This window comes from Struthio camelus, chromosome 8 (assembly GCF_040807025.1).
Source record: "Struthio camelus isolate bStrCam1 chromosome 8, bStrCam1.hap1, whole genome shotgun sequence".
Taxonomy (NCBI): Eukaryota; Metazoa; Chordata; class Aves; order Struthioniformes; family Struthionidae; genus Struthio; species Struthio camelus.
This window is the reverse complement of record NC_090949.1, coordinates 10,670,738-10,682,959: the sequence shown is the minus strand read 5'-3', so window position 1 is coordinate 10,682,959 and position 12,222 is coordinate 10,670,738. Positions and strand designations below refer to the sequence as shown.

The 12,222-nt window shown below is 36.7% G+C and overlaps 1 long non-coding RNA gene across 1 annotated transcript in view; it reads right to left on the bottom strand.

Annotated features, from left to right (window-relative positions):
- Nucleotides 1-10,859, bottom strand: part of LOC138067985 (uncharacterized) — a 150,041-nt gene extending 139,182 nt beyond the window's left edge. Inside the window, exon 1 of the long non-coding RNA XR_011142454.1 lies at nt 10,784-10,859. This is a non-coding gene — a long non-coding RNA (uncharacterized lncRNA). The remainder of the gene's footprint in view (nt 1-10,783) is intronic.
- Nucleotides 10,860-12,222: the final 1,363 nt, after the last annotated feature.

Sequence of the window (12,222 nt, the reverse complement as noted above, 5' to 3'; positions counted from 1 at the left end):
AATACTTTATTACATATTGAGATCATCAGCTGATTCTTTCTTAAGAAAAATGAGAATGCTTCCTGTTGTCAGGCACTTATCTCGCTGATTTCCAGCCAAGATTATTATGTTAGTATGGCTTTTAGGAAAATATGCACGTTTTTCATATTATTGCTCCCCTCAAAAATCAAGAGGGCTGTTGTTGCTTTGCAGAAGCTTTAAATTTATCAGGGAAATGAAAACATTATTTTGTTCCAAAAGCATAGTCCTTTGGAGAAAGTGCTGCATAAATGGCCTGACAAATACATGCACTGCCCAACATGCATTAAATCAAGCGTCCAGCAAATATGCATAAATATGCTGCTGAATTTCTGTTGAAAGATAGTTTTCCCAAAGGCAATATTCTCTAAGAAAGGCACTTAAACCTACTCTACTAAACCTAAACTCTACTTCACATCAACATCTTTGATTTCAAAGTGTCATTTTTATGATACAGTTCCAGGTGATTTCATATTTTAACTCTCAGAAGTCCTCCCAAAGTCAAAATTTTGTCAATAGTGAGAGAAAAACAATATGTTAATGCTCTAGAGATAAGCAAAAACTTCAAGAAAATCTTTTCAGCTGTCACTTATCAACAGGAGCCTAACTTGGGTGCATATTTAAATAGAAAAGCAAATAGTAACTTGACTTGTGAGTGCTACTCCACTGATAACACATACAATATAGCAAATTGTAAGGGAAGTCAAGGCAGAATTGCCTTCCTGATGCATAAAACCTAAGCATGTTTTGGCTGAATTTTGTGTTTACCTTTCCTCTAGCAGTTAGTTCAATGTAGTAAACATGTTTTATGCGCTCTGAAATTCTATCACTGCACTAACTACTTCAACAGAACAGTATTTGTTCCTTGTATCTAAATATTTGCACCTCTCACTTCAACCTCACCTACACATTATGCACCAATATTTACCACCTTTTTACAACATATGCCCATAAAAGAACAAAAGCCCGTTACACTGCTCTCACACCTCACTTGCTATGTTGACCAATTTGTCAATAGTGCTGATACACAAAATACTTGAAAACACTAAGAAGAAAAATAAGTATTTTTGTTCCTATCAATATTTTATCATTTTTCCCTACTTTCATTTTGCCAAAGAGGTAAAAACCAAAGCACATGAGCGCCATCCTTTATCTATTTAAAATAAAAAGAAAACAGTAAACTTCCTATATGCTTAGGACTCTACCTTCCTGACTTCCTTTTACCTTTCTTGGCAAAGTTCATAATTCAGTAAGAGACAGATTATTTCTTATTCTTGTCATTATTTCTGTATGTAGGTTTTCCTTCAGTACTCTTTGCTTCATCCAAGCAACTAGCCAAATGCACTTAAAACAGCCACCAACACTAAAATGTTCCTTTTTATATATGAATCCTTTGTTTGAAGTTTTTCATTCAACATTTCAGCCCCTACGGGAATTTTCAAATTCATGCCATTTTGCATTAGTTACGTTACAGTTATTACGTGACACTTGATACGTTAGCTCAGTTTATCACAATACTTCCCTGATAAATGTAGTACTACAACTCTCCAAAATTTTGGACAATGCTGTGCTGTAGTAAATCAACTAACAAATTCCCACAGTAATTATGATTTAATTGCGCTTTAAATCATACAAGTTTTACACAGGTGTGTGTGTCGGTTTTTTTGTTTTTTGTTTTTTTTTTAAAGTAAAAGCTAAGCTTCTAGAAGTTTACACTACATTCTAGTTAACCACATAGCTCATTATGTGAATATGTGAATAATATACATGTGAAAATGTGAATTATTTTCCTTCAGTAAGTACACAGGAAGGTACATGAAAAAAGCATGTGCACATGACTTTCACCATTTCATAACGTTCACCATATACCATATTTCTTCATTTGCTTTCTCAGTAGTTCTCGATATACCACATGCTTAACCTCAGAGAATTTTTTTTAAGCCCCACAGCAGGGACTGGCTATCGCCACAGCCACCAGCTGCGCTACCATGGCCCAGAGCCCAGGCAGCCAGACCCCCAAAAAGGTGGAAATGCACTCAAGGTCCTGACATAAGAGGAAAAACATGACCTTTGGCAAAGTACTTAGCTCTCTAGCACTCTCCCAGATCCTGTTGCCAATCTGTTGTTCCTGGGTTTGTCGGCATACCAAGGGAGCTACAGTTTGCTGCATTCTTACCGTAGTATCTTTGAACTGGAATACAAGTCATTAGCAGTATTTGTTAGCTAACTAATAGCATGCAGAAAAACTAGTTACTTGGGCTAAAAAGTAAAATTTATTCTTCAATTGCCTTGTGGGTAAAAACTGATCATGCAATTCACTTCTCATGCTTCATATTGACCATCTTTGCTCTCATTGTGAAACAGGATAAACAACAGTAACATCACAGCTATTGACTGTCAACATTCAGAAAAAAATCTTTCCGCTTCCAAGTTTAAAACTACCCCCCATCCACAGCACTTCACAAACACGTGCTTAAAACTCACCAACTTCAAAAGGGCTGACTTCAGTAGGAGATAATTAGCTTCACACTCCTAATTCAGGGTTCATATTTGTATCTAATATCTCTCACAGACGCATACACACAAACAAATCCAGACAGCTTTCGGTATTAATCAAAACCGAAACAAGGACAGTTTACAATATTATAAGACCTCACAATTTCTCTTCGGTTTTCATTTTTCCCCTTATCTGCTTAGGTTTTGTTTTAGAAACAATATCTTTAGAATCTACTTGGTAAATATTTAAAAAAACAAAAGTAAATTTCATGAAAAACAGCATTAGAAATGATGGCTTTTACACTAACCTTCAATTCTGTTTGTTTTTGAATGATACCAGTTTTCTGTACAAGTCCAATATCCCAATTAAAACGCTATTGGCGCTACTTTCAAATATCTGAAGATGTTCACATTTACTGCTAATGACACATGTTTTTGCTATACATTTGGGACTCTTTAAAGTCATGTCTGCTAGTTGGAATATGACATTGACATGCTATCTGGTTTGCAGTTAACATAATAACTGTCCATTACTCCTATATGAAAATATCAGAAGACAATACAAAACCTGCTTGCTGCTCGTCTCCTGTGTATCTTTATAGCAGTTTTTTTGTGGGAAAGATAGGAAACGCCCTTAACTTAGAAATAGCGTTCTTGAATGTGCCATTAATTCAAGCATGCCTTTACTACAGGTTTAACCTTTAGCTCTATGATCAATAACCTCATGCTTCAGTACAAACTGTTTTTTCAACTAAATGCAGTTGCAAATTTCCAAGTCTGCTTTTTACCCTTGCCTGCATGAAAATGAAAAATCCAATCTTTAAAAGCACATTACAGCTACAGTTGTTATATTTTTCCATTCAGATGTTATGAATCTGTGGCAGCCGTCATGTAGATATCACGCTAGGAGACTGAATTTCTGCAGTGAGACTAGGGACAGAACCTAGATCTTGCTCTTGCAAAACCACAGGCCTATCATATCCAATACATTTCTAAATGTATCACTATCATTTGCTAAAGTCAAACTTATGACGTGGTCTCCAATTTTGCAAAATCTCAGTGTTTGGGTGTTAAAGGAACAAACTTTTTTTTTTTTTAAAAAGAGATGTTGATCAGCATAACTACAACTGTGCTTCTGCCAGGGTGCCTAAAATTGAAGCAGTGACAACACAGCCCTGAACTTTTCTATACATCAGTTTCCTCATATGTAAAATTATTCTTTGGGTGGACATGTATAGATGAAAAGATTTACAGTGCATACTATTCCATTTGCTTTTGTGCTTTGGTTAAGATTACTGTTCAGTATTTCAGCATATCCAGTGTTTATGTGAGCTCATTACTTTCTGAAAAATTCTCCTCTGGGGCTGGATATTTCCATGCCTGGTCTCAACCCAAAGGTTAATTTGTTTGGAAAGCTGCTGTGAAATACTGTTTAGTTATTTCTCAGAAGCAAGACTTGCTAGGTTTTAGGAAATAAAGAATAAAAGTTTAAGGGCAATTTGAACATCATCTCTGCATGCTCAGATGCATCTGCTAAGATTTTAGCAGTTTTTAATGAATCCCCCACTGGTTAGGACATTACAATGATTAGTGTTCCAGCCTGGCTTGGTAAACCCAGAGGTGCTCATGGGAAAAAATGCAGGTGGGGAAAAAAAGAAAAAGATGTGCGTTACCAAAAAAAAAAAACAACCCACACACCAAACCCAAAACTTCAAAAATGTAAATTAACAACAAAAATCATGCAAATAAACACTCACTACTGAGATTTGGATAACATTCTCAGCTTGTGTCTTCATTTTCAGCTGGCTGAGAATCAGCCTACAGTGCTTACAGCTGGGAGTAGTCACATTGATTTCTATTATTTCACTGAAATCAATTGGAGCACTCCCAGCAGTAAGTGCTGCTCTTAGCTGTAAGCACTTACAGCCTCAACCCTTAGGATTCTATGTTTCTATATTATTTTTATGCCATTGTCCTCACCTATATCATCTCTGGCCTTGAAAGATAAGTCTCTAGGCAAACAACAAAAGCTGAAATGTATAAAACTCCCACTCATGCTCCCACCATGCACCTGAATGGGTTGCCATTCTTCTGAGAGACTATTAATCTCAATGTGATGTAAACTCCAAAAATCATACAGAATCACAAAACTCGTATCAATTGAGCAGCCGTGGCTAATGCCATCCCAGGATACTTGTCTACATTAGGAAAACGAGTGGTATTTTAAAACTCATTTGTCAAGGCTGCCTGTACTCTGGAAGAAGTAAACAATGTACCTTTTTTTCATGCAAGTACTGCAAGAAATTAAGCCAGGGCTTTCAAAGCATGAGAAATGTCTGCCCTGTAAGCGTATGTTGAAGTGGAAATGTGACTGCAGCATAGGAGGAACAAAGTTTTAGCCATAACAAAACGCTTCATCATAGTCTGATACTTTCAATATGGTCTTGCTGCTTGGTGATGTTAAAGCCCATCATTTCTATTTTTATCTATGGTATCTAACTTAAAGTTACCATGGGTATGTCATTCTGAGTTACATTCACACATTCGCTTTGGCTGAACATACATCCTATGATCCTAAGTTCATAGAATAATTCAGGTTGGAAGGGATCTCAGAAGGTAACTAGTCCAATCTCCCGCTCAAAGCGGGGTCAGACAAGGTTCCTTAGGGTTTTATCCATTTTTGTCTTGAAAACCATGAAAGATGGAGACTGGACAGCCTCTCTCGGCAATCTGTTCTATCGCTCGACTGTACTCACGGTCAAAGCTTTCCTATATGCAGTCTGAACCTCTCTTGTTCCACGTTATGGCCACTGTGTCTCATCCTCCTACTATACTCTTCTGTGGATAGCCAGTCTCCATCTTTTTAATAACCTCCTCATAGGTATTGAAGGTCTGCTATTATGTGCTGCTATTATGTGCTACGGATCCCACATACCAAAGATATGAAAAGCAGGAACTTTTAACATTAAAGACTTTTCTGGAAGTTTCTCCCTTCATCTCCATTCTCTTGGATGAGGGGGATCAGGACCTGTAACACTGAAGGCATGAACCCAAAATCCATGAGGTAATTCAACAAAGCATGCCAGATAGCAGTCTTCTGCAGTAACAGAGAATTCAGATCGTCTGCATTAGTATAAACCATACATACAGAGCAAGAACACCAGAGCTTCCTCTGCAAAGAGATAATTGTGCAGAAACATATACTTTGTGGAAAACTAAGCTGTTGCCAAGTCTATAAATCCTGCAGATAAAAAAATTTTCCTTCTGAGCTTTTCATTACTCTTTGTAAAATGCACCAATGTCCAAGAACTCATGGTAAAGTCAATACACAGGGTTAATAAGTCAATACATGTGTTAATCCCTTTGAGAATAAGAGCATGTCTACATGGCTCAATTTGGTGCTGTATTTAATATCCCTGATTTAGCTTCAAGTTTTCTGGAACATCACCATGACAGAGTGTACTGTCATGTACACTATAACTGTACAGCTACTAGGTCAGGTCTCAGGAACAGTGTATCCACATTTCAGACTAGCTTGGAGATCTCTGCACCATGCATTATGAAGATACATTTTGTATTTTGAAGCTCTTTTATTAGCTGTAGGAATATCAGTAAATTTCAGAAGCAAACTGAATCCTAATGGATTCTTCACACAAAGGGTAGAGCACAACCAGCTCCACATTTCTAAAAGCACTGCATCTAGAGGAGCTGCAGCATCATGCTTTAAAATATTTTCGCTGAACTATTCAATTTAGTAACACTACAGTGAGCTCAGTAACAAGTGACTAGTGGCTGTAGTAAACCAGATAAACTTCAGATCAAAGACTGTCGTTCCCAATGAGCATCAGCAATTACTCTTTCAGAATTATAATAAAAAGAGGGGAAGGATGGCTTTGTGATTAGCTAACTGGGCTGCATCTTGGGAAAGTGCAGCTTCACTTCCCAGGTTTTGTCCCTAGCTACGTACAACTGCAAGCAAGTCATTTAGTCTTCTGTTCCATCCTTTAACTGCTTTGTTTCCGACTGTTCAGTTTTGAGCTCTTCCCCTCATTTCCTCAGGATCTTACAAGTGTTTTTTGCACAAGTGAAACTAAGTACAGCCCGGTAATGCATAACGCAGTAATAAACAACACTTGGGAGACCTACAATGTAACTTAGAGGATGGGAAAATGCATTCCTTCATTGCCTTATTTAAATCCAAGGAACAAACACTGCAATTTGGTAACGTGACTTTCCCTGCTACAAATAAATCTACGCATAGACAGAGGGTCTAGCAGGTGAATCAAAATAAGAAGCTACCTCATGACTCAGTCAGAAAAAGCTGCGATAAACTTGTCTGGAGTGGGTCATTTCTTGCAATTCTTACATCCGTGTTCTGTCAGGATAGATTGAGAGCTCTGGTTTAGGAAGGAGAACAAGCAAAAGATAAATGTGACCTGCGCTACTGAAACGTGGCGGCACAACAACACAGGCAGAGATGGTGTATACGTGGAAAGATATAGTCAAAGAAACTTCCAGAGTTATGCGGCTAAACAAGTTCCAATATACACAAGCAAAATGTTTTTTTGTGTGACTTTTATGTCATGCTTTTTCCATTTACTGGTCAAAATAAGCTTGCTGCTATTCCTAGCCCACAGGCAAAAGTAAATCAAGCTGTCTTCTGCTTTAAATCAGCAACTCGCACACTGCAAGGGTATTTGCATCATTTCCATCATTCCAAGCTAAAGCGCTCATTCCATGCCCTTCTGCGGGTTCTCATACAGCCATACCTGCTTAATCAAGAGCTGCTGATATTTTTCCCTATAAGCAATATTTTTTTTTAAAGAGCAGATAACTTATTTCACAGAATATCTTTGAATTTAGATTAACCTGAACACCATCAGACATCTGTAACAGCTGATTAAAATAAAAGATAGTTGTTTCTTTTTACTTATTAATGAGGAAGAGGTAATAGCGGACAACATGTATATATATGTGTGTGTGTGTGTGAACAATATGCATATATGTAGTGCATTTAGAGTATATGTGCACACAGATGAGCATACATATGTAATTTATGTATACATATTTATACAAAAGACTAGAAAATGATGACATTTAATAAATATGTATTCCAATAAATACAGCACAGCACTAAAAAAAAAAAAGTATCTTCTATCTCAAATACTGTCTTGAGCTATACAGCACTTGAGTCCTCTTTGCGTGGAAAATATCCCATGCTTCGGAGAGAAATCAGATTTTCTCTCTCCCTGTTTACCATATACAAAATCACAAAAATAGCTTCTCCCTAGCTACCAAAGACGTTGAATAAAAGACTTAAGTCCTACTGGCTAGTCACTCCGCTACAACAGACATATTAGCGGTCCTGAGAATATGTAAATATGACTGACTGTGTTTTAAAGTTTCAGCTATTGAGATTGGCAGGGAAAGAAGGGCAGATAAAGACAGCTGAAAACAAGCTTCTGCATAGAGAATTAAGTGTCCAAGCACACACTTCTCTACATCTACTTTCATGTTTATGACTGACAGACAATGCACTCATCTAAGTAACGGAAGTAATTTCAAAAGAATTTAAAGGAGTGGCCCAATTATTTGTTCCATTCAAACAAAAATAATTATTTCCAATTACAGCCAGCAATAATAAAGTTTAGCAGCCCTGACCTCTCCAATTTTAGAAATTATAATAATTGTATTCTCATGGAATGCTACTGTAAGTATCCTATTATGATAAATATTTTCCTCTTCTGATCAAGTTTCATGTTCCTATTATGATTTTCAGTGCAACTAACATACAAAGCAATCATAAAAAGAAAAACAAAGGGCATTCTCAAATTTCAAAGCAAAGTTAGACAAAATAAAATAAAAATGTTACTATCTGCATTATAGTGATTAAGATTTTGCATTGTTTCTAGCAAAATCTGAAATCTTCAGAGATCATTTAAGAATTGCCAGGATAATTAAAACTAAGCGATTGATTACAAAGGCAGCTCAAACAGCCATGAACCTAAGTTAGCTCTATAGATCGAAGGTGCAGACAAATTCCAGTTAGTTCCAAAATGTGACTTATTTTTCCAAATGAAAAGATATATTGCTGTGTGTTAAATGTTATAAGCTGACCAGATGGCCAGCTGAAGAAGAGGGCTATGTCAGAGGAATCAGACTGCCTTCTTTCATGCTGTAAGAAGAAAATGTGTGCTTTGCTGGGACTCTCATCAATCTTAAATCATTTTTTAACCAGACCATACCAGCTACTAATGATTATTCAATTAACCTCACAGCACTATAGTAACGAATGAACCCTTTAAGAAATGTGATGGTATAAACGCATTCTGAACCAACTGATCAAACGGTATTAAAATAAAATGAAAGGATGACAAATTCTCAAAGCTTTGTATTTTCGCAGCTTCTTTTAACAACAATTAACAATGTAATAGGAAGCACAAAGAATGCAATTTTGTGCTAGTGTCCACCAATAAAGAATGCAATTTTTAAACAGCCTTAACTTTTTCCAGTGTATAAGATATAGGTAATAAAGATTTAAGATGCACATACATACATGGAATTTATAAAACCACAGTAAGTCACAACCAGAATTCCACTGACCAATTTTCAGCCAAAGGGACTGATAGCAGGCATAGACCCCACCAGATCACAAAAGCAACCAACCTTAGGAAAAGGTGCAGTGTCAAAAAAAAATTAGACTAATAGCAGAGAGAAACCGAGACAACTCAAAACTCCACCAAGAGCATCCTGTTTTGTGAGCTGGATGTTAACACAGGAAGCAATAATAACAAAAGCTCTGTTAACTATTTCATGCTTAGCAAAATATGCAGAAAGTGGAAAAAAATCATCATCTGGTGTCACTGAATGCATTATAACGAAAATATCATTTTAAGTCAATATATTGGGAATGTTCTTAATGTCCATTAAGATATAATAGGAGCGTTCGGAAATATTAACTAATGATGTATAACAGTATATCATTGAGTGGTTTATAATGCATGCAACTACTCCTATTGTAGGATGAATTTTTTAATTGGTTGTTATAGTACTGAGAAAGTTATTTAACCAAGGTTGCTTTTGTTATAGCTTTTTTTCCCTTACTCTTTAAATCACTCTCTCAAACAGCAGGACAGACACATGGCAAAGGGATGCTCAAATATCAAATGATTTACAGAGACTCTCACACCAGAACACGCAGTGTAAAGAAGCCAACCATCAAAGGCACAGCCAGCGCACGCATTTACCAATTAAAGAACAAAGTATGTTCTTGTTCTGTAATTCCTGGATTATAAAAAGCAGTAAAAAAAATTTGTACATCTCTATCTTAATGCTACCAATTAAAATCTGTAATTGTAGAATAACGAAATCAGCCATGGAAAATCTTTATCAAGTATGTCAAATTAATTTCCTGAAGATGATATAAAGTGTTTATCTATTTCCATGTAGAACACAGCTGGGACGATTTGGAAATACACAAAAATAGTCACAGCCATAGGAGACAAAAGGTTGAGGGAAGAGAAGCAACCCAGGGAGACCAATCCAAGTGAGAGGATTTGAGGAAGCAAAAAGAACTTGCTTTCTGAAGTTAGGTACTCAGAAGAAGGCTCCATGGACTTGAAAGGACAGCTGTGACTCTTCACCATATGGAGAAGGGCCTGAAGATTCAGCTGGAGAGACAGCCTTCGATTTACAAATTCACCTTCACCTCTCACACAAGCTGAAAGCATTACTTGGGGAGGAGGGGGGGAGTGTCTCAAAAGAAAGCCATTTCCAGGTTTGAATTTCATCTTAAAATACAGTGATAAGATTATAACCATCTAGAAAAATACACAGGTGTATTGTAAAGTCAGGCCCTCTTCTAATTCCCAACATCACTTCTGGACTTAGAAATTTGAAAGATCAGATTTCAGATAAGTTATCTCTTCGGATATTAAAAACCGAAATCTCATCCTTCATCAAACGTCTGTTGATTGAAATCTGAACTGTGGCCACCATTCATTAATTCTAACTGTACCCTCCTCTTCTTCATTTTCCAAGATTTACAAAACATGTGACAGACAGGTTCCCTGCGTTTATGTCTATCACCTACATAGCACCATTTCACTAACTGCATTGTTCTTCTTTAAATACACTTCATAAAAAGACACACATTAAAACATTCATTCCTTACAGCTCTGGCAGTTTTCATACTGACATGCTTTGGAGCAATAACATCCATATCGTCTAATTGGTTTGGGAGACTAAAAACTTCAAACAAAATACATACCTTTTGAAGCCTTCCAGACAGAGCACGCATCTCCACACGTTATGGCTTCCCCTTTGGCAAGTTATTAGATATTCACCCATCTTCCTTGAAGGAAAAAAATATATTTATATAAAAAACATACATATAAAACACACACACACACATATATATCTCAAATGCCTGCATGCGTGTATGTATATATATAAAAAACAAGTATCCTTTTAAAAAACTAAATATTTAATAACTTTAAAAGCCTTTCATTTCAGGCTTCAAAAGAAGGAGCTGTCTGAGTACAGAGCAGCATCCAATAAGGACAATAAGCATCTTTTTCAGTATTTGCAAACATTGGTTAACTGGGATCAAATTCTCCATTCAGGCTTCTCCAGTATCACTGCAGAATTTCTATCTAGAGCTCAGAAAAAATGATTTATTAAATATTCATAATTTTTCAGTTCCTGGCAATCAATCTGCAATCATCTGTTGATTTCAGTACCATACAAAACGAGAAAGAGTTGTGAAAGTACAGTCATGCTCAGAGAGGCTGAATATATTACCTTACTCTCATTTCTAATTCTGGGAGTGGTCGAACTAGTCCTTCCTTCTCCTCTCTCAAAGCAACTCAATACTATCCTATTCTAGAAGGCTCCAGCAGTGAGATTCAGCATACTTAGGCTATAGTCAAACTGCTGACTCCTGCATTGACAACTGGTAACTCATGAGCAAAGATCCCCAAACACATAGGGAGTATATCTGTGGTCTCAAAAAGGGGTAGTAAGATGTACAGACTTGAAAGTCTCCCTGCTGGTGTAGCTGTGAACAGTCTTTGTATCACCATACCTCCCGAAGCAACCCTGAAGCATGACAGACAGGCACTACCTCCCTGGGACATGGAATTGCTGCTCTAGGGATCAGAAGGTTCCTCTTCCCCCACCCCCGTAGCACTTTATGAATTTCATAATTGCTAGAAATAACAAAGACAAGAATTATTTTCTAAAAATCATTCTATTATAGGAAATTGCAGTAAAAGCTGAGAGAAGGAATTAAAAATTGGACAGAACTCAAGAGGACTTTTCCCCCATTACCTGTCACGTATTAAGTTCCTACCTAACATCTCCATAGTGCTGAGCTCCAGCAGCTGTTACTTGAAGACAGCTTGTTCGGGAGCTTCAAGCTTTTTTATTTTATTTATTTTTATAATCATACATTATTTGACCCTATCTACACTAGAGACATTTGTTGTTTTTCTGCTAAGACATACTACAACCCGTCTGGCTTAGAATATTTTAAAATCTTAAGTAAAAAGTGATAAAACTACATCTTATCCCTACCACATGAAAAACTTGTGAGTACAGTAGCATCCCATGATAAGACTCATTTAACCTAACTCCAATCATAACTACTTCAGAGACTATTTTTAAGAGGTCGCTACACAAAATTATCATGCCATTCCCTAATCGTAT